A 22,493-nucleotide genomic window follows, 5' to 3' on the forward strand; every position below is an offset into this window, starting at 1 on the left:
AACACTTTGCTTGGAAATACCCATGGATGACAAAGTTCAGCTCATTGTGCTTAAACTGCCTGTTACTATTTAACAAGAATCCACATCTTCCAGTTTCCAATAGCATGTTTCTCTCTTCCTTTTCTCACTAGAGGCAGACTTAATATCCATATTTCTATAAACAGAACAATTTAGTCTTTTTGTGTCTGCTCTTCAAAATGCTTCTGGCTTCAGCCCTGTTCCAAAACCACTCCTACATTTTTAGGTATTTGTTGTATTAGTTCTCTACTTTCATTATCTAAGTCTGTATCATTTTGCAATGTAATATTACCACAAACTTAGAAACTTAACACACACACACACACACATACATTATCTTTCAATTCCAATGTGTCAAGAGGCTGGCAGTGGTTTAACTGGGTTCTCAGCATTCAAGGTATTGGTCAGGGCTAGGTTCATGCATCTGTAGGAAGAATTCAGTTCTTTGTGGCTATAAGATTGAGGAGATCGCTTTCTTGATGACTGTTGGTCAGAGATTGTCCTCAGCCCCTGGAGGTGAAAACTTTTCTGAGATTTTTTTAAGTTTCCCTTTTCTGGAAAGTGTAATTCCAAAATGCTGTCTGGTCCTTTACTCTCTAGAAAGATGGAATGCCAAATTTGACAGATTTGGGGGGAAATGTCAGAACATAGATAGCTCCATGCCTTTTCTCTTGGGAGCAAGCCTCTCCCTAGAGTACATGAGTTCCCACTTGTTTCTGTAGTCCTTGTCATCCTGGAGCAAGACTCCCACATTGAACCGGGGACCTATACCTGTTCAGCTTTGCCTTCCTGGGGGGTAATTCTCCCTGGTTCTGGAGTTCAGTGAGTAGGTTTGTTAATGCTCACACTAAACTACCTTCTCCAATTTAGTGACATCAATAATGAAAGCAATGTTTTAGAGTCCATATTCAATCTATAATTTTTATTTTCCAACAAATCCTGGTGAATAGAGGGATGCTAGTTTTGAGGATTTCCTTAGAAACTCATAAACCTATATCTAACAGAAATTTGTGAAAACTCCACAGAACAGACAGGCAATACAGGTAGAGGTTAAAATTTTCTGGTATCAACTTAGCTTAGTTTTAATCTAAATTTGAGTCTTTTCTAGCTGTAACCTTTGGCAAACTATTAAGCCTCTATGCCTCAAACCTATCTGTAAAATGAGGGAAAAAATAGTTCCTGCCTGATAGAATGGTTTTGCAGGTTATAAGGATTAGTATATCTAGCACTTAGAATAGTGCCTGGCACCTTGCCAGTACTCTGTAAATATGAGTTGCCACCATTAACTATCACTGTGTAGTTATGTGCAATATCTGCATTCTAGTACGTATCCAAGAACTTACAGCTATTACCATTACCATTGCAATGGCCAATAGAGAAGAGACATTTTTATTGTTATTTATAATAAGTGAGTAGAGAATATACACATGTGGTAACAAACATACATATCCAATGGCTAAGAAAGAAGCTTATTTTGCTCCCATGTAGTAGTGCAGAGAAATGAAGACTTAAGTGCACACAAAACCTTTACATAATGTTTATGAAAGCTTTAGTTATAATGGTCAAAAACTAGAAAGAACCCAGAAATGGGTGAATGTTACACAAACTGGCACATCCATAACACAGATTACTATTCAGTAATAAAAAGGGGTGACCTGCATGGATCACTGGAGAATTACACTGAGTAAGGACAATCCAAAAATGTCATATTCAGCATGATTCCACTTATACATCATTCTTGGAATGACAAAGCTATAGAAATGGAGAACAGATGGATGTGAACCAGGAGTCAAGGAGGAGTGGATAGAGGAGGGAAGGGTGTGTGACTAACAGAAAGGCAATTTGAAGGATCCATGTGACAGTAGCTTTGTCAATATCCATTGTGATGTTGCATCATAGTTTTGCAAGATGTTGCTCATAATGGAAACTGAGCAATAGATACCCTGGTTACTTTATGTTATTTCTTACAGCTGCACGTAAATCTACAATTGTTCAAAAACTACTGATTTATCAATATTTCCTTTAAAAAGAGAGAAAACATTACTGGCATTTTAAAGTTCTACCTGATTTTAAAAGACAGTTGAAAATTGTTTCCTTTTTTTTTTTTAAAGATTTATTTCTTTATTCAGGAACTGGGGTACAGGTCAGAAGCACGGGAGGCTGAGAGGATTCACCAGACACAGAGCGGGGAGCAGAACAGGCAGACAGACCAAAAACACTGCTGAGGGGAGCAGCGGGTGAGACAGGCGAAGTCTGCTGCTCCATGTGGATATCTCCATGTGGGTATCTTCCTGGCAGGCCGGGAATCGAACCTGCACTGCAGAGGCTACGGACAGCTTCACAGCGCTGCACTCAACCCCCTGTGCTACCAGGGAGGCCCCCAAAACTGTTTTTTAAAAAATTCCTCACTGAAAAGCTTATTCTCAGTGGGAAAATGTACATGCGTTTGTGACAACTCGCAACCATTTTCCTCCTACTGTTCAGTATCAACACATCTGAAATCAATCTAGACTGCATTTGCTGTGTATTCAGATTACCACTCTCCAGACCAGCAATCCAGTTTCTAAAAGACAGAGATGACCCACTACTGGTTTCTAGTGAGAAACAGAAAAGTGGAGCATCTACTGCTCTTGATTTTAGTGGTTGCTTTTGTGGATTTAGGGTCTTGAAGATTCTGGGAGACGTTCAACTGGAGAGAAGACTTCTGGTATACCCAAATAGCCAAGTCTGAGTGCTTGCAGCCAGCATGTAAAGACAAATTGGGGGAGAAGGCCTGGGTCTGACTACCTGGTCACAGGAGCCATTCCTTCCTCTTCCATGTGTCACCCTCCATAATTTTATTGGTCCCTCTTGTATCTCTTCCTTTTCATGAATTCCCTTTATATCCATTTTAACCAAGTTTTTTGATCTCATTAACTAATCATTTGTTCAAAAGATAGTCATTTAGTACCTGTATCATGCTAAGTATTGGTGAACAAGGCAATCCTTACATTTTACCATTATAACCTCCCTTATTTTCATAATATATCTTTTTTTTTGAGTGATTTCTATGAGCAAAACATTATGCATATAAAGTTGGCACACTTGCTTGAAGAAACCTGTGAACATCATTGCCCTTTTCCCATCAATTCCTTATTCATATGAGTGAATAAAATGCCTGCACTACCATTTGCCAGTGTGGTAATTTTTTTTTTAATCCAAAACTCTTCAAGAAAAAGAATGATGATAGTTAACATTTATGGAACATTGTGGTCATCCCTTACTTAATCCCTGCTCCCCTGTCCCATGGAGTCCTCTGAGATATTTACTATTGTTATCTTTGTTTTACACATGAAGAAACTGAGGTTTAGAGAAGCTATATAATATGCCCGGGATCATACAGCTAATGTCATACAGAAGAGGCAGAATTTGAATCCTGGTTTTTGGTGTTGCTACTGCATGGAACTAAGCTACCTCCGGAAAAGTGGTTTTCACCAACTGAGAGAGAATATTGCCAAGGTCTGACCGTAGCAGCACCTTGAGTCTGCTTCACTCTTGAACTAGTGGATCAGCAGGAAAGATTACTATGATGCAGTTGTTCCCTTATGGTAGCTACCAGCTAGTTTTCAAGAGCAATGATCATATAGAAATAATACACGGTAATTAAAAGCTTGGGCCTTGGAATCCAACCATGTTCACTTGAATACCCACTTCCTCTATTTACAACTCTGACTCAAAGCAAGTTACTGAGCTTTTCTACATCTCACTTTCCTTCTTTGCAAAATAGGGTTAGCAATGGTAACTCTTTCTAACAGTTGTATAAGTTTATAATTGGACTTAAATCTACCATTCCTATAGTTCATGAAGCGTTTCTTTGTTGTGTTTTGCAAAAGGTCAAAAATGGATCATTTCATTTTCACAAGCATTTTCAAAACTCTAAGTACCTTTTAATCACACCCCCTTTAACTCATCTACTTTCCAGACTAAACTGTCCTAATCTTGGAAATCTTGCTTCCCTTGGAGCTAGAATCACAAGTACTGAAGTAGAAACAAAAACACTCTTTAGCATTTATGAGGAAAAGTGCTGTGGAGTGCCTGTTCTTAGCAGAGGCTTCCTGTGAAAAGACTGAAAAAGTAAGGCAGGGAAGTTCAAAGACTCAAAGCGGCTGAATAAAAACAAAATCCCTTAAAATTACACTGATGGTTCTTCCAGATAAGCAGGTAATTCTTCGAGGGAATTTGGAGAGAATTCAACAGTGTTTATTACAGGTTCACTTAAGAAAGCCAAACATTCAGCCTTAAAAGCAATTTCAAAGCAAAACTCTAAATAGTATTTTAGAATAAGGAGGAAATTATATGCACAATCTTACCTCCCAGGGGTTTTGAAGGATTAATGAGGGAAAATAGAAGCTATGGGGAGAAAATCACCAAAAGAATGGCAGGAGATAGAAGAATCATCATAAATGAGACAGGTTGACAGGGCATAATGTCCTAATGTGATTTTTTTTAATAGACATTAAATAAATACCTGTGGGTAGACTGACTTTCTGTCCAAAAGTAAAACAATGCACACAGACTCAAAAGTCTCTACAGAAGGAAGCCTTGAGAAGTGTACAGTGCTGTCTTCCCAAAAGCATCTGGATGGAGCTAGACCTGTAGGAGAAACAGTAACAGTAGTTTTTGTAATCTCTCATGAGAAATCTTGAAAATAAATAATATTCTTCACAGAGAAGAAGTTGGATTGCTGATCATATGTCCTTTCTCAAGATGACGACAGAATCCAAGAAAGCTGCATCTCAGAACCTTCAGGCCCTTCAGGAGGGTAAAGAACAGAAGAAGAAGAATTTGTATAGAGACAGGACACTTGCATACAGAGAGGTGATTCCTTCAAGCAGGAGCTCTGCCAGCAGCTTTTCAGGAAGTTCTGCTACCAGGATTCCTCTGGACCCCGGAAGACACTGACCCAGCTCAGGAGATCTACCAGCGGTGGCTGAAGCCAGAACCCACACTAAAGGACAGATCCTGGAGCTGCTGGTCCTGGAACAGTTCCTGATCATCCTACCAGGGAATCTGCAGGCTTGGATCCATGAACATTACCCGAGAGTAGATAGGAGGCGGTGACCATACTGGAGGATCTGCAGGACACCAAATTCCAGCCATAGACATGGATGAGAAGTATTTGGAAGAAAGGTGGCACCTCCTGGATGACTACTTAGTGACCAGCTCCAGTCAGTGAACAACAAAGGCCCTTCGTGGTTCTTTAGAATCCCAGATTCTGGAATGTGACAATGAGAGTAAAAACAGTGGATCCATGTCAGTGCTGGACACTAGTGAAAAGAAAGAATCACAGAGAATTATGTCAGGAAGAATCTCAGGATTCATGTCAGAAGGACATGCTAAACCTCAAGATATCTCTTACTCTGCAGGGAGGATAAAAAGCAGCAATGGAAAAAAAAGGACCAGGGAGACTGAGAGACCATGGTCTGCTCAGGATGGAGGTTTTAGTAAAATCCTCACCCACAAAAATACACATAAAGATGAAATAAGCCGTGATAGATGGATATGAAAGATGTTTTAATCATAGGCAAATGAATTTATACACCAGAAACCTTGTAAACACAGTGACTATGACCAAAGTTTCAAATGTAATTCAGAATTTATTTAGCATCAAAAATCTTATGCTGGAAAAAAAATTTGCCAATATGGAAAAATCTGACAAGAGCCCAAACCTTATTAAACCTTATGCAGCAATTTTCCATAGAGAGAATATAATGAATTGTTGGTATAATGAATGTAGGAATGACAGAGGGCTAAGGAGGAAGGAAAGGGCATCATACCTAGGATGGAAACCTGCACACATAACATAGGATCTATGTACACCTATATGACTAACGATCTGTTTTCTTTAAACTAAAACTCTTGCTTTGAACTGAGATTCCTGCCCCAATGAAGCCCGAATGAATGCCGGACATCAACACCATCAGATGGGCTTATGACAGTCTTTGTCTCATCCATTATTAAAAAGCCAGTTGGAGATGAGATGTCAGAACGGTTTCTTCAAGGTATTATGCCCACCGTTCTCTCAGATCACTGGCCATCTCAATAAAGGCACTTCCCATAGATTTAATTCCTGTCTCTGCTCATTAGCATCTGTAGTGACAGGCTGCAGGCCCAAGTCAATTCTGGTATCAGGAAAACTTTCAGACACAGCTCAAAGTTTATTAGGCCTCAGAGAATCCACACTGTAGAGAGACGCTGTGAATATATTGAGTGTGAGAAAGGCTTGGGGTGGGGGAATTATAATCATCTGTGTTGAAGAACCACTGTGTTTTAGAACTTGTCTACTGTCAACTTGCCAACAATGCACACCAAAGATGAGGACCCCACTGCATCAAGACTCCATGCCCTTTTTTATGACACACTTAAGGAAATTTCAGAAAGGGACATATAATACATGTAGAGTAGAAGTGTAGAACTTTATTAAATGAGATTCCTCATTTTTTAAGTGCATATTAGGTTTCTCAATGACTTTTTTTAGTTGGCCTGGTTGATGTGAAGAATTCTCATGTCCAAGTCCTGTACTCAATTATTCAGAACTGTATTATTTCTCTCTGGGAACCATACGAAGGGTCTTGACTAAACACTTCACTAGAAGGGAAAATATTCCTTTTGTGTTATAATAGTTTTTCTTTCCATTTGATTAAATATAAATATGAAGCAAATGTGATTAAGAGGTGCTTCTCAAGCCATGGCTAATTGGGAACAAAATTCTCAAGAATGAAAAATTTTTGACAGTTCTCAGCATAGGAGGTAAAGAGAAGACTGCGTGGTAATTATACTTATTTGAAAGTTACTTTTCTCTCATGCTTTCACATCTCATTTTGTTAGAATGCACACTGAATGCATAGTCTCTCTTTTGGAAAAGATAAAAGTAGCTTGTTAAAGGAACATTATCCCCTAGGATAAGACCCAGCACTGAAGCATTATCCCATGAGGAAATAAGAAAGGAAGTCTGGGGAAGGCAAGTGAGAGCCTCATGGCTACCAGTCTCATGGATTGTACTAATGTTGCTTCACCGAAGATGTCGTTGTCATTTTGTATATGACAATATAAGTCTGGGAATCAACTGGTATCTAAACTCCATTTATTATATATCCACTGTTTCCTTGGGTGGCCATGGAAAATACAGTTAGCCTTTTGATGATTTAGTTTCAACAACTATAAAAGGAGCTAATGACTTTTATGTTTATAATGGACTTGTAGCTGTAACCTGTAGCTGCATAACAAATTGCCCCCAAAGTTAGACAACAACAACAAATATTTATCATCTCACAGTTTCTGAGGGTCAAGAATGACATGGTTTGTTTGGGTAACTTTGCTTCAAAGTCCCTCAGAAGGCAGTACAGATGCTGGCAGGGACTGTCATTTCATCTGAAGGCTCAACTGAGAGAAAATCCACCTATCAACTCACTCATGGCTTTGGATTAATTCAAATCCTCTGAGACAATTGGATTGAGGTCTCTGGTTCTCTGTAGGCTATTGGCTGGTGGGGCTGCCCTCACTTTTGGTCACATGACCTCTCCATAAGACAGCTCACAACATGACATCTGGCTTCTATCAGAGCAAATGAAAGAGTGAGATCAGGTTTGCAAGACAAAACTTACTGTCTCAGAAGAGACTCTATTCTTAGAAACAAATTTCTGGATCCAGTCATACTCCAGGAGAAGAGATTACACAAGGAGATAGACAAAAGGGCAATACAAAAGACATAAAATATAACACATAATATTAGGGTCATCTTGGAGTCTAACTCCCATAGATTTATTCATAACCAGTCTGAGGGGGCACAGGGAGTTATGCATCTAGTCATAGGGACTCTCTGAAATTTCACCCTTTCTCTAAGTAGGACAGCATATATTCATTTATTCAAAGCTATATTTTTCAAAAAATGCTTTTATTCATTTGAAAGCATTTATTTGTTCCAGTTCTTTTAAAGTCACTGGGAAGTCTGCTTTGAAAAAGCCAAAAATAAAGGAGTTAATAAATCAGTATCAGTATCGTAAAGCAACTTTTGACAGTGAAGTCACCTGCCTCAATGAAGTATAACACCCCACAGTGACAACCAGACCTGCATTAGGGCAACATGGAGCAGAAGTGCATTGATCTTAGTGCACCCACTCACTCTTCTGCCAGTTGAAAGAGAAGCTCCAGAGAGGGAAAGATGGCTGACCCACCTCATACCACTTTTAGGGAAGCTTAATGTGAAGTTTTCGACACTGTCCCTTGGTAAGTGCCAGGCGGCAGTTGTTTGTAACTCTCTTCCTCCAGGGCTGAAGAGTGGACTATAGTTGCTGTGCACTGAGAACTGCAGACAGCGGCCTCTCCTGGCACAGCCATCCATTGCCTAGTTACGTTTTTTTGTATTACGTCATTGTTACTTAAGCCTGGACACCTTATTTGACTTATTGTGTCCTTCTGGGCTCCTCAACTAGCGGATGACTCCCCTAAGAGAAAAGCTATTTTTTATCCTTCCTTGCATCCAAACAAGTTTCATTACTATAGAATACGCGGACTAAATAATTAATGCATGGATCCCTCTTTCAGAGGGGCCTGATTTACACATAAAACCAATTTGGGAAGACCCAATTTAGGATTATTAGTTGAAGGGCTTCTAGAGACACAGTTTTATTGACATTGGCCCCACTTTTGATTCTTTCCTTCCTCCCTGGCTTTACTTGAGCTTTAAGTTTGCTTTTCCTTCCCTCTATCCTTTTTCTTTTTAAAAGATTTATTTATTTATACAATAGCTGGGGTACAGGCCAGAGGCACAGGAGGGTAAGAGGATTCACCAGAGACAGAGTGGGGAACAGAACATGCAGACTGACTGAAACACACTGCTGAGGGGAGCAGTGGACGAGTCAGGAGAGGTCTGCCGCGCCATGTGGGTTGCTCCCTGGCCGGCCGGGGATCGAACCCACACTGCAGAGGCTGCGAACAGCTTCACAGCACTGTGCTCAACCCACTGCACCATGGGGGTGGCACCTTCCTCTACCCTTTTTCTTTACTAAAACATATATTTCTTTCTTTCATGCTTTGCCTGAATTCAGCCTCTCCTCTGCAGCTGCCCCCATGGGAGTGGGGGGTAACGGGCATCATGGCCTCTCCCAAGAAGGAGGGCAAAAAAGGACCATCTTCAGGGAGACCGCCCAGAGCCATATCCTGATGACAAATGTAGGCTTTTTTGTTCTTTTCTTCCCCCTGTGCTTTTTCCAGAATTTTTTTAGTTAAACATAGGGATACAGGTCTCTGATGGTAGTGGTAGGTATTTTAACACATAAGCATCTTTATCTGCTTTGGGCATGTGTTTCCTGTTTTGACTTGTTCTCTAAATATATATAATTTTTAAATTATAGGTTTACGTCAGAAGGACAATTTAGTCAAGTATAACTTTCTTTGCAAAACATGTCTTGGTTGCAGCACATAAACTGTGGAATGTGAGCAGACTCAGAGGACAGCCCTCCTAGGCCCTCTCCTCTGCCCCAGCATCCAAAATGCATATCTCTTCTTTTTTCTAATAACTATGTCTATAAATGGATCTGCTCCCTCAGCAAAGGTGGTAGGTACCAAAACCTTAGCTGATGTCGCCCAAATAGAAAAAAACTCTAAAATTCTGTCATTGAGATAGGAAGGTTTTTTATTTGTTTGTTTGTTGGTTAAGTAGGAGGATCCTTTAGGTACAGGGAATGGCACAGCAGTGTCTGCAAGCCCTTGAACCATTTGATTATTGGGGATCTGGGTTTCTAAAGCAGAGCAAAGAAAGATGGCTGACTGGAGAGTGGGGCTGTGTTCTTCCTCTATGACTGCTCATGAATGCAACACAAGAACATTGTTTTTTCTGCATCTCATTCTATTTCTTCAGAATCAATTTGTGAAGTCAAAAGCAGACTTTTTGTCTCATCCAAAGGCATAGGTTTTAAAATTGGGGACACTTACCTCAAATTGGAAAACTGCCAAGTAACAAATGGATTTTTTATGAAAAGTTAAATCAAAGCAGAAACACATAAATAGGTTCATGTATATATAGAACAGATGAAAGATGGGTTTCCTAGAAACAGACTCATACGTGCCAATGGTCCAGGGAACAAGACCTATAAGAGACAGAGCAGGCGGTTGAGCACCGCGCTGTGAAGCTGTCCGAAGCCTCTGCAGCGAGGATTTGATCCTGGCTGGCCAGCAAGAATCCCACATGGCACAGCAGACCTCTCCTGTCTCACCCGCTGCTCCCCTCAGCAGTGTATTTCGTCAGTCTGCCTGTTCTGTTCCCCACTCTGTCTCTGGTATATCCTCTCACCGTCCCGCGCATCTGGCCTGTACCCTGGTTCTTGTATAAATAAATAAATCTTTAAAAAAAGAGAGAGAGAGAGACAGAGACAGAGGAGCAGAAATGGGTTCCAATGTAGTAGTAGCTGGGCCCCTGGGGGGGCCCTTCAGGGCTGTTACTCACTGGGCACAATGGCCAGGCCTTGTAATCCCTTTCCCATTACCCTCACTCGCTTTGCCACTGGGCTGTTCTAATGCAGGGTAGAAGCCTTGGGGAACACAGCCCCATTTAGGCTGAGGGTGATTCCTTGAGAGGAACTTGGCTGTGAGCCAATGGCAGCTCACACTCCCAGCAGCTGAGAGAAGGATTACCTCAGTCCTGGAGGGTCAGATCCAGGCAACATACCACAGAATTTGCTACACACTCTATTTTCAAAAATAATCAGACGAAAATCTGAAACTCAAAACAGAAATAAAGTAAATGCTTATGTCATTTAAAATGTAATTATTATATAGTACATTAAAGAATTAACACATGCCCAAACAAAACTTAGATAACTAAAAAAAAAAGAACTCACAAGTAAAAAGTGAGGAACTGGAAAATCTCCAGTGATGTAGCTCTCAGTTGAATGGAGATAGTTTCAACCCAGCCACTGCAAGCAAAGAAAAATTACTTTGGGCTGGTCAACCACGGGTGAAGCTTGGAAATCACGTTGGGCGCCAAGCTGTTATAGGGCAGCCCCGATATTGAACGGGTCGCCTGTCTGTGGGTCCTCACCTGCGCACTTAAAAGGGACTTATTAATACTCCACTACAGGCACACACAAAAGATTAATAAAAGTTTTATTTACAAGGGAAAAGGAAATAAGGAAAATGTACAACTCAGGGAGAAAATAGGGAAATAAAGTCTTTAATGTGTCCTACCCAATCCGCCAACCTGGAAACCCAAAAAGCACTCTCAGAGCTGGCCGGACGCTGCTAGCTGGTGGAGAGCCAAAATGGGGGGACCCCCCCAAAGCCCACGTGTCTGGCTTTATACCACCCTGGCTGCTTAACCCCACCCTCAGGTCCCAGCCACCTTCCCTTTGGTGGGGATGGGATTTGGAATTCCCAGTGTCTTTGGCTTTGGCCTGGGGTGGGGGTGGAGTCCACAAAGCCTGTATGGAATTAGCTTTGGGACATCCTTTTCCCCCTAACAAAAGGAGAACTGTGAAAACAGGACAATGTAAGCAATGGTGGTAATGAGAGAACTTCTGAATAACGCATGTGTGTCCTTCCTAGCAACTGTCAACAGGAAAACCACTTTTTCATGCTTAAATTGGGAGAGGAACAATGAGATGCAGGTAACATAACCACATCCTCAGAGTGTTTTACAAAGAACCTTCACAAGCATCTGATCAAAGGCACAAGAGGGTACATTCATACACACAGAATTTCCAGTATTTGCAGTGATTTGTGCCAAACAGAAAAACATCAGCAATAAAAATTGAAAAGTCTGTGTCACTGGGCAGAAATTTTCTGGATATATAAAAGTTTTGAATTTTAGTAACTGCAGACTATTAGAATTCAGATGTTAGTGAATCAGGCTCAAAACATAGATGTGGGAAGAAAAGTGTTTCGACTTAGCTAAGACAGGCGCCATCAGAAGTCATCTCTGGAGAGGAATTCACCCATACATGAAAAGAAGGAGCTGGTAGTTTCTACCAGAATTGATTTAACTACTGGCATTTTTACTTATATATTTAAGAAATGGTAGCGTTTATTTCATAGAGTACATGCAATTCTTCTAGATGAGTTTTTTATCGTTCCTCCTATAATCAATAGAACTTTTGTGGGCAGATACCAAGGAAATCCACACGCTATTGTCAGCACTATTGTCACTCTCTGGCGCCCCCTATGGAAAGAACAAAAAGTAACATCCTTTTAGAAAATGTCTCTTCATTCAACATCCCTTATAATCAGGGAAATGCAAATCAAAACCACATTGAGATACCACCAGTGAGAATGGCACATATCAAAAAAACTAGCAACAACAAATGTTGGCGAGGATGTGGTGAAATAGGAACTCTCCTACATTGCTGGTGGGAGTGCAAACTGGTCCAACCACTATCGAAAGCTGTCTGGAAGCTCCTCAGTCTACTAAAAATGGAGGTACCATGTGACCCAGCAATTTCAGTCCTAGGGATCTATCCAAAGGACACAAAAACGTTTGATTCAAAAGAACACCTGTACCCCTATGTTTATTGCAGCACTATTTACAATAGGTAAAACAAAGTACAAACACATTTCAGATACAAAAATAAATAAAATTCTGTATCAGGATGTGACCAGGGAAAATCCCCAAATGCCCAAAAATAGATGAATGGATCAATAAGATGTGGGGTGTGTGTGTATATATATTATATATATTATATATTATATATTAATAATATATATTAATATATATTATATATATTAATATATATATTATTCAGCAATCAAAAAAGATAAACTCATGCCATTCGCAGCAACATGGATGGAGCTAGGAGGAATTATGCTCAGTGAAATAAGTCAGAAGGAAAGAGAAAAATATCGGATGGTTTCACTTATAGGAGGAATACAGGGGAACCAAATAAGACATCAGTGTAAAAAAAAAATAACAGTACAAAACACAATAAAGCAAAAACAGACAGTTATAAACCAGAGACATCCTGCAGGAGAGGAGGAGGGAGAGGGATCAGAGGGAGGGAGGGAGGAGCACAGGGGATTGAGGTGATGGTGCACAGGTGCATTGGGGAAGGAAATTCTATGGGGACTACACCTGAGGGGGCGGGGGAAGCAAATATTGTTTAAAAATGAAGAATGATGTTAAAAAGAAAAAAAAAGAAAAGAGAAAAGAAGAAAGAAAATGACTCTTCATAAGGCTATATTGCTTTGTAGGTGTCAACCACATATTATGTAATTTTTTCATACACACCCTCCAGACCAGGAAAAGAAAATCAGGACTATGTATTGGAAGTGATTCAAATTCTTATACAGCTGATATAAGCCCTGGGGATTTTCCCTGGTCACATCCTGATACAGAATTTTATTTATTTTTGTATCTGAAATGTGTTTGTACTTTGGCTAAAAGCTACAAAATAATGAATACAACTTTCAAGTTTTAAATTGTAAATAGTGTCTTATCGAGGGCTCAAAGATCTCATTTCAAACACCAGAGGCTTGAAATGAGATTCATCTCTGTCACTCTATTTTAGAGGCAAGAAAAAATTCAATAGCTTGAACTCTTGACCACTTGATTTATAAGCCAGCTCTCCTAATATTCTCCCCCATGGACTGGAAAGACCCATCCAGCCAAACTTGAACAGACTAGGATGGAGACTGAGTTCCAAATGAATGTCTTATTCAAGTAAAAGTTGGGCCTGGAGTTGGAGGGCTGACTCTGCACCTCCAATACTACTTGTCCTCTGGCATTGTCCACTGTGCCTGCCAGCTGAAAGGGATGCCAATGTGGCCTCATGTGTGCCTAAGGACGAAATAAAAATGAAAACCTAACAAAGGCTTTGTAAATTTCAGAGTTGAATGCAAAAATGTTAATATAAATCTTTATCATTGTTTCCAGAGATACTTCGAAAATCACATGGAGGAGTGAAGGAGTAAGAAGGCCCCTTCCACCCCCAGGATTCACCCAGTTGCCTTTATCTCTCTCTCTCCTGCCTGACTCAGCACTTGCAGCATAATGAGCAGTCAAATGACTGAACCTGGGGCTGCAGTTCCAAAACTTGGGCCAGCTGTGATTTTCCTGGAGCTCCTACTTCCAGCTTGCTGTTTTACACACAGGGTTCTGACTCTGAAGGGAGCAGCTAAAGTGCCCATATCCTCTGATTTTCTCTGTTACAGAGTCAGCTGGGAAAGGGCACACAGGCACACAGAGAGGAGGACAGGAGCAAGAAGATGTGGAGACACTGTCATCCGGCCTCAATGCTCTGAGTCAAGAGACCTAGCCCCATTATTCCACAAGCAGGATGGAATTCCTAAAAATAAAGCGAAGGCAAAAAGAACTCTCGACAAGTTTTCATTTCTGATCCAGAGCAATAACCCTCACTTTGCAATATCGGTGCCTCTTAACTCCTATCATTTTACATTCATAAAAATTAGTCACTTATAAATTTCCCTTCCTGGAAGTGTTTATATCTAAAAACTATTATTATTAGCTCTACAACACTCGTGTTTCAGGTTGGCAAAGCAGTCCCAGGGGTATTAGAACTAAAAAAGATATGTATTTCTTCTCTAAGCAAAGAGAGAAGCAAGGCCTGTTCCTTTGGATCCTCCTCCCCTTCCTCCAGTGACACCCCGTATTGCCTGCAGGGGCTTCGTTCACTGTGATGGGTAAACTGCTGAGCCCAAGCCCAGAGGTAGAGTCCTGGGATCTAATCCTGACTCTGTCATGGCTCTAAAGGCTTGAGCCACTGCCCTCTGGCTTGGTTTTCTTTGCATCAGGAAGAGTTGGGTTGGACTCCAGTTGTGGTTCTCAAATTTGTTTGCCCATGAGAATCACCCCAGGGGAATTTTAGTCTTTCCCAGTGCCCTACACTTTCCTGCCCAATAAATCAGAAGGCTGAGGGTAGGACTCAGGCAAGAGAAGTTCTTAAAGCTCTCCAAGTGATCTCCATGTTCAGCCAGGGCTGAGAACTATAGTTGACCCTTGAACAAAAGGGTTTGAACTGCAAGAGCCCACCTACATGTGGATTGTTTTCTTTCTTTGGTTCCAGAGTCCTGGAACCACCAAGAGCAGATGTTGGTTGGTTGGTTGGTTGGTTGGTTGGTTGGTTGGTTGGTTGGTTGGTTGGTTGAATCTGCAGGTACTGAACCCCACTAATAAGGAGGGAAGATTATAAGGAGATTAAGTATCCAAGAAATTTGGTATTGCTGGGGTGGGGGGGAGGAGCCATATCCTGAAACCATTCTCTATGGATATCAAGAGACAATTGTGACTACATTGTTGAAAAGTCAAAAATTATATCAGATTTTTGACTGCGTGGGGTTCAGAGCCCCTAACCCCTGTGTTGTGCAAGCATTCTCCACCCTGACTGTGTAAAGAAGAATCACCCAAGGGGTTCTCCTCAGAGACCTACCACAGAACAATTACAACAGAAATCCCTGGGTTTGGCCCCAGGCTTGATATGCTGTCAAAGTTCCCCAGGTGATTCCAATGTGTAGCTAGGCTAGTAGACCCATGGGTTTGATGATCTTCAAGGATGTGTCTTAATTAAGGTTCTAAGCTTCTACAAGACTTCCCTTGTGGGGCTTTAATTATGTGTCCCATCTTTTCAGAGAGCACATGCTCCAACTTTTCTATCAGCTGCCAGGGTAAGTAACTCTGTCTGAGTAAGACTTCAGATTATAATTTCTCCCACATCTGACAGTCAGAAGACCCCTACCCTATTTACAGTCTATAAAAAGGTCACCCTAGACTTGACCTCATCCCATCACAACAGCACAGCTTTGAGGATCTCCTGAAAGATACAGATCCTCTCACAACAAAAATTCTTTTCCACATAAGCATATGTGGAATACAATTATATATGAGCATACAATTATAATGGGTCCCTGAATCCCTAAAGCAAAGAACATTTTTTTCCATTTCATCCTAATATAAAAGTCAAAAAACTACATAACCCAGGATAACCAAAATTGCAACACAGTAAAAAGAGCCAGGACTAAGATCCAAGTTCTAATTCTAACTCCACTTCTCACCAATTGACATCGACATTGAGGAGTCACTGAATCACTTCATGCCTCAGTTTACTCAGATGTCCAATCATGAATCATGACGAGTACTCTGTCACGTTTCTGCTTTCCCTTCCACTCTCCTAAGAAGGGGTACGTGCATCACATACAAATACTCTGTGCAGACTGAGTCACTGGAACCACAGCACCAAAGTTGCTTGTTTATTTGGTAAGTTATTCTGAGTGCCTGTGTTGACCAAGAGGCAGTGGGGATAGCAGTATATACAGGTCTTGGAGCCTGGAGGAGATTGGGCAAGGGGATTGCATGCCGTGTCCTTCTATTTGGAGTATGACTCAGAACCTGACCTTGGGAGGGCCAACCAAAGAGCCTTTGAGCCCCCCATGCACCAGCCACAGTCCTTGGTGGGGAAAGGCTGGAACTGGAACCAGATGTCTGAGAAGCAGTCTCCCAGACGTCACAGTAACTGCCAAATTGGCCACTGGCTTGGCATGAGCCATCCAATTGGGCAGTGCTGAGTGGTTTGGAGCAAGAGGGGTGCTACCTCGCATCCAAGTCCAGCATTGGAGAGAATTTGTGTTCCCAGCTCACAGTCACTCAGGCTGCTCAGCTCTAATCCAACAAGCATGCTAAGGACAATGGACTCCACAGCTCTGGGTGGGATGGTTGGGGAGGGAGATGCTCCAGGTTGCATCACCAGGGAAACACAAGAATGATTGTTCTACCAATTGGCCTTCGGTGCAGGTTGGCCTCCAGAGAAGAGAAAGTGCGGAGACTGTGTTCTTAGTCCACCACCACCCTCTAAGTCTGCCCCATCCCACTTTCTGACTTCTAGACAATCCTCATAAAAACACAAAGAAGGTAGCCACTTCTGTTTGGGGCACCAGGCCTCACAGAGAGTTTCCTTAGGAACAATATCATGTAAACAATAAAAGGTGTCTCTGGGGCCTCCCTGGCAGCGCAAGGGGTTAAGCACAGCACTGTGAAGCTAGCCACAGCCTCTGCAGCACGAGTTCAATCCCCAGCCAGCCAGGGAGCTACCCTCATGGCACGGCAGACCTCTCCTGTCTCACCCACTGCTCCCCTAGCAGTGTATTTCAGTCAATCTGCCTGTTCTGTTCCCCACTCTGTCTCTGGTGAATCCTCTCACCCCCACCACGCCCCCACACATCTGGCCTGTACCCCAGTTCTTGTATGCATAAATAAATAAATCTTTAAAATATATATATATTTTTTTTAAAAAAAAAAAAAAAAGGAGCTTCTGACCAGAACGGATGATGTGTGTGCAGGTGGGGAGACTGGAGAGTCCCAGAACCCTGAGGAATAGCCGTTCAGCGGGGAAGGGGGGAGCAGCGGAAGAGTAAAGAGAGAAAAGGGGCCTAGAGTGTTGACAGAGCTCTGTCTACAACACATAAGGAGTGTGTACACATACACATTACCTCCTCCTCAGTCCCTCCCCCTCTCTCTCAGGAGCCCAGTTATTAGGTATACACCACATATGTGTCAGGTAAGCACTGCTGGATAAACTGGGTGGTCTGGGAGCTGCCACGTCACTTAACAAGACAGTCCCCTACCCCTATCCGGGGAATCAGAGAAAGCCCTATGGATGGGAAGGGAGTTGTCTGGGAAGAAAAACACGTTTCTCAAGTTCTACACCCTACATGGCTTGGGTCCCTCTAGCCTTGGGCCCCTCAGCAGAGCTGTCCCTCATGGTTCTCTCACTGTGACAATCACAGAAGTGACGGGTGAGGTGACAGCACTAGCAGCCACAGCTTCTCACACCTGGCTACCCCAGGCTTCAAGGAATGACACGCCTGTGCTTTCACAGCCCTCAGGCATGTTTTCTTGTGTTCCCTGCTAGAAAGGAGTCACTCCCAGCCCTGTGCTGTGTCACAGCCAAGCAGTGTGGCTTTCTTTTCGATTCCCTCATCATTCCTCCCTTGCTGCTCATGGACTATTTTGCAACTACTGTTTCCAGCTGGGACAGAGGAATATACACAAGCTGTATTTTTTTTTTTTAAATATTTACTTCACCAAAAATAAAGATAGGTATCTCAGCGTTTCTTCCCATAAACCAAAGACTTATGTTTCCAAGCTGGGGCATTTCTGCCTTTGTATTTGACAAATGGATGCTTTTCTATCATAGATTCTTTTTAAAAAAAAAACTCTTTTTTGGAGGGAAACTTCATGTGCTTCACAAAATTGTTTTTTGGCATATTTGAATGACAGAGAGACAACATTAATAACTGTTGATGAAGGTGGCAGGAGATGAATTTGAGGCAGCTTTGATTCCCTGTCTTTCTGACTTGGCAAAGTTCAAATGGAACAATTGGCTAGAGGAGAACAAACAAACCCATTTCTGACCCAACATCTCCCAGTTTTCTTGCTTGCAACGCTCAGCCCCACAGTTCTATGATATCTTAGCCTGGATCATTCCTTTTGTGGGGCTGTCCTGTGCAATGGAGGGTGTTGAGACCCCCCACACACACAGACGCTTGTAACACCTCTCCCTCTTCTTGCTCCCTCCCCAGTCAACCCAAAAGTCTCCAGATTTGCCAATGCCCCAGGGGAACAAAATCTCCCCAAACTAAAAATCACCACTCTGACCTCTCCCAACATTGTCATTCTGAATTTTCTGGCCCAACAATCAGAATAACAAGATGCCTGTGCATCTGAGCACTAGAGCTTTCAGAGCCTTTTTCTACTTTATTTAAACATATTTTAATAGCCCCCAAGAGGTAAGGAGGGACAGAGATGATAGCCTCCATTTTACAGGCTCAGAAACACCCCTAGGAAATCCCACCCAGGCAGAAGCTGCCTGACGAAGGACAGCCCTCGGCCTCAGATCTTTAGAGAGGAAAGCGGTGGTTGGTCACCTCGCTGGCAGAGAAGAGGACCTTCCCCGGCCCCGACGCTAACAATGCCGTTCCTTTTATTTTTCTTTAAAAGTGTCCAGCTTTTGCCAGGAATACCATATAAAACATCTTTATGAAGTGAACACAGGCCCCAACAGCTTATACGAGCTGGCTCTGTCAAGGGCACCAGTGTTTCTAATTAATGCTTCGGCCCGTGTTCCCGCAAGCCCCACCTGCCCCTCTCCCTCAGGTCTGACTTTTGGCTAACCTGCACCAGGCCCTGGTGCCTATGATGAATAAACACACCTCACGTTTCTCACGGGGTCTGGGAGGGCAGACAAAAAAGTCATTTCCAACCAGTTGTGCTGCAGCCTTAGCATGGACCGTCTGCAGCGGGCAGTAGGAGAAGGCTGCGCCCCGTGCCGTCCAGCTGAGCAGCCTTCACAGAGAGGCCTCTGCGTGGCTGGGCCTCCTCAATTTGGAGGTGCTCAGCATCAGGTGCGGTTGCCCTGCAGCCTTTGGGGAACTGCAAAAGGAGTTACCTTGCCGGCTTATAGAGAAATCAAAATAGTGTACGGGTATCTTCATACCCCACCCATATAGAAATTTGTGGGACTCTTAAAGGCCCAGCATAAGAGTGCTGTCACTGCATCGGACAAAATAGGAGTGGGCATAAAATTTTTTGCACACCTGTGCATGCATGTGCGTGTGTGTGCACATGTACAAATGCACTCCCGCTTACCTATTTACCCGGGAAGTCTCATGTGGCGCTAATGGAAACCAGTGCCACGGAAGAGCAGATCTCTGCAAAGCCCCTGGTCTGATTGGCTCACTTTTTGACTCATTGATTACTTAGAATAACAAGGGCATTAGAGCTCAAAGGAAACTCAAAGATCCTCTTGCCCAACCTTGTCTTCTTAGTAGTGAAGTTAAGATCCAGTGACACCAGATGGCAAATCAAGCAGAGGCAATTCATGGAAAAGCTTAGAACGAGGGACCTCTTGCAAGTGGGCAGCTTCTCAGGCCATTCCACAGGCTGTGGGCAGAGTTGACGACACTCAGACATGCAGATGCGGAGCTGGGCTCCCTCCTTCTGGGACTGAAGGGTCTAGCGCCTGCCTGAGTCCACTCCGGTCCCTCCTCCCTTCTCCCTTCTGCTGAAGGGCACTGAGTCTCACCCTGAAAGATCAGATCCTGGCCACTGAGTGAGGCTGAGCCTGAGTGAGGAATCATAATTCACAGGCCAATCTTCACATTCCTAGTGGAGAAGACAGCCATGAAAAGCACCTAAATGTGTTATACAAATACTTGGAAATAGTCAAATAGTTTACCACATGTCCCCCTACCTAGGGAAGTATTTTTTACATAAAATAAGGATTTTTTAAGTCAAATCTAGATCTAGATCTTTGCAGCTCAGACTCTCATAAGTAAATAGGAACTCTTGCTTTGGCCCACACGGGTTATAATTTTCTTGAATTTTTCATGGCATTTAGCTTAATTCTGGAGCAGCAATTGAACTTGCCAATCAAATGGCTGGGAAAATGGTGCAAAAATAAAAAGACTAACTTTTTTTTTTTTATAGAGGCTTTTTTTTTATTATTTATTTGTTTGTTTGTTTGTTTTTATTTATACATGCACTGGGTACAGTCAGAAGCGCGGGAGAGTGAGAGAATTCACCAGAGCCAGAGCAGGGAGCAGAGCAGGCAGAAGGACCGAAGTACACCGCTGAGGGGAGCAGCGGGCGGCAGGAGAGGTCTGCGCACCATGTGGGACCCCACTCCGGTGGCCGGGGAGCAGTCGGGATCGAACCGGCGCTGCAGAGGCTGCGGGCAGCCTCTCAACCCAGCGCTCACCCGCTGCGCCACCGGGGAGGCCCAAAAGACTAACTTTTTAAATGGCAAATTGACATGTAGAGTCAGGTCTTTCTAAAACAGCAAGGGGATATTGTTTATCTCACTGTTGAGGATCACAGCACAGCAGAAAGGGGTTCTGAAAGGGGGCAGGTTCCAAAAGGAGGAAGGACAGTGGTGTCCTCAGACTTGATACATTGTCAGGGGCTTAGGAGATGATCCTGAGAGACAATGAAGAAACTTTGACTTGGAGTTCACTTCCTAACTAGGTGAAAAGGAAAATGGCAAGAAGCTTCTGAAGTGGGGTGAATCAAGTCAGCGTTCCCATCCCAAGGTTGCTGGTGATGAAAACAAGCAAGATAATGTGAGCTATTCTGCAGACTCTAGGGTACTGCCCAAGAAGAGGTCATGCTTAATATGGACTTGAGTGAAACAACCTAAATTCTGGCAAGTGGGCTCCTTTTGCATTTGAGGAGCTCTCCCAATGCCACAGGAACCGTGTACTCAGGCACAAGGTATCATGTGATGACAGCTAGGAGGGTCTGGATTTGGGCGGTGCCACTGCAAAACAAATTTCCTAATTCAAATACAAATTCCAGTTAATGAAATCATAAAGGGTAAGGATGAATTAGCTATGATTGGTGTGTCTGGAATTATAAAATAAATATTCTTAAACGTTCACTTAAGAGGAAACCAACTCACAATAAAAAAGAGCAATTCATTTATAAAAGGAAAGAAAAGTACTGCAACATAAAAGAAAATAATCGCTCGAGTTCTAAATTCCCCACAATCGTTCCTCTTTGTTTTGGGATACCTGTTCCCAGACATGTTACATAATTTGAAATAGATTAAAAAGTAATGGCATACGTTATGCATAGACAAGGCAAAGATCATAAATGTCAGTTACAAGTGTCTGAAGTGAGGGAAATATTGGACTAGATAAAAAACCTTCTTTTATGGATAGAAGTAAGTCAAGATTGCCTCAGTCAAGGGCGAGGCCACAAAGTGACAGCTTTCCTGGGATTAATCCCTCTACATCCACCGGTCTTGGGGGGTGGGGAAGCCCTTCCACACTCCACGCCATGGGGTACTTCTCTGAAGCATGTCTGCCTCAGCACCCGCCGCAGGTCTGTGAGCACGCCACTGGGGCACCGAAGCACTGGACAGTACTCCGTGTAATCTGTGTTAATACCTGCCCTGCTAACACGTCCTGCATTCCTCTAACACAGGTTTTGCCAACACCGCAGCCCACGTTTACTCTTTACATGTGAAGACGATCCTTTGGAAGCACAAACTTTTTACCAAGTCCCTGAATCCAGGAGGATGGGGAGAAATGAGGCCCTGCAAGGCTGGGCTCACCGTGGCCGAACTGCTCCCTGCCCAGCAGGATGGGAGTCACAGAGGGGGGCAGGGTGGGCCCCAGTACTGTGTGAGAACCTGCTCTTTCTGCTGGAGTGGCCTTCTTCCTTCATTTGAAAGAAAGTCTCAGAACCAGAATCACACTCCAAAGAACCAGGTAATCGCCTCTTTGCACCTACTGGCTGCCTGGAGTCATCCATGGCACGGCTCCAGTTAGCACAGACAAGCGCTATCTGCTCAAGGACGACTTATTTTTCACTGTTCCAAAGGCACCAGGATAGAGATTCTGTCTTGCTTGCCTGGAGAGAAAGCAGAATAAACAAACTTAGAAAAACAATCCAGGGAGCACATAATGACTAAAACAAAGATAAAGTATAAGACACT

The sequence above is a fragment of the Talpa europaea genome, assembly GCF_964194135.1.
Source record: "Talpa europaea genome assembly, chromosome: 14".
NCBI lineage: Eukaryota > Metazoa > Chordata > Mammalia > Eulipotyphla > Talpidae > Talpa > Talpa europaea.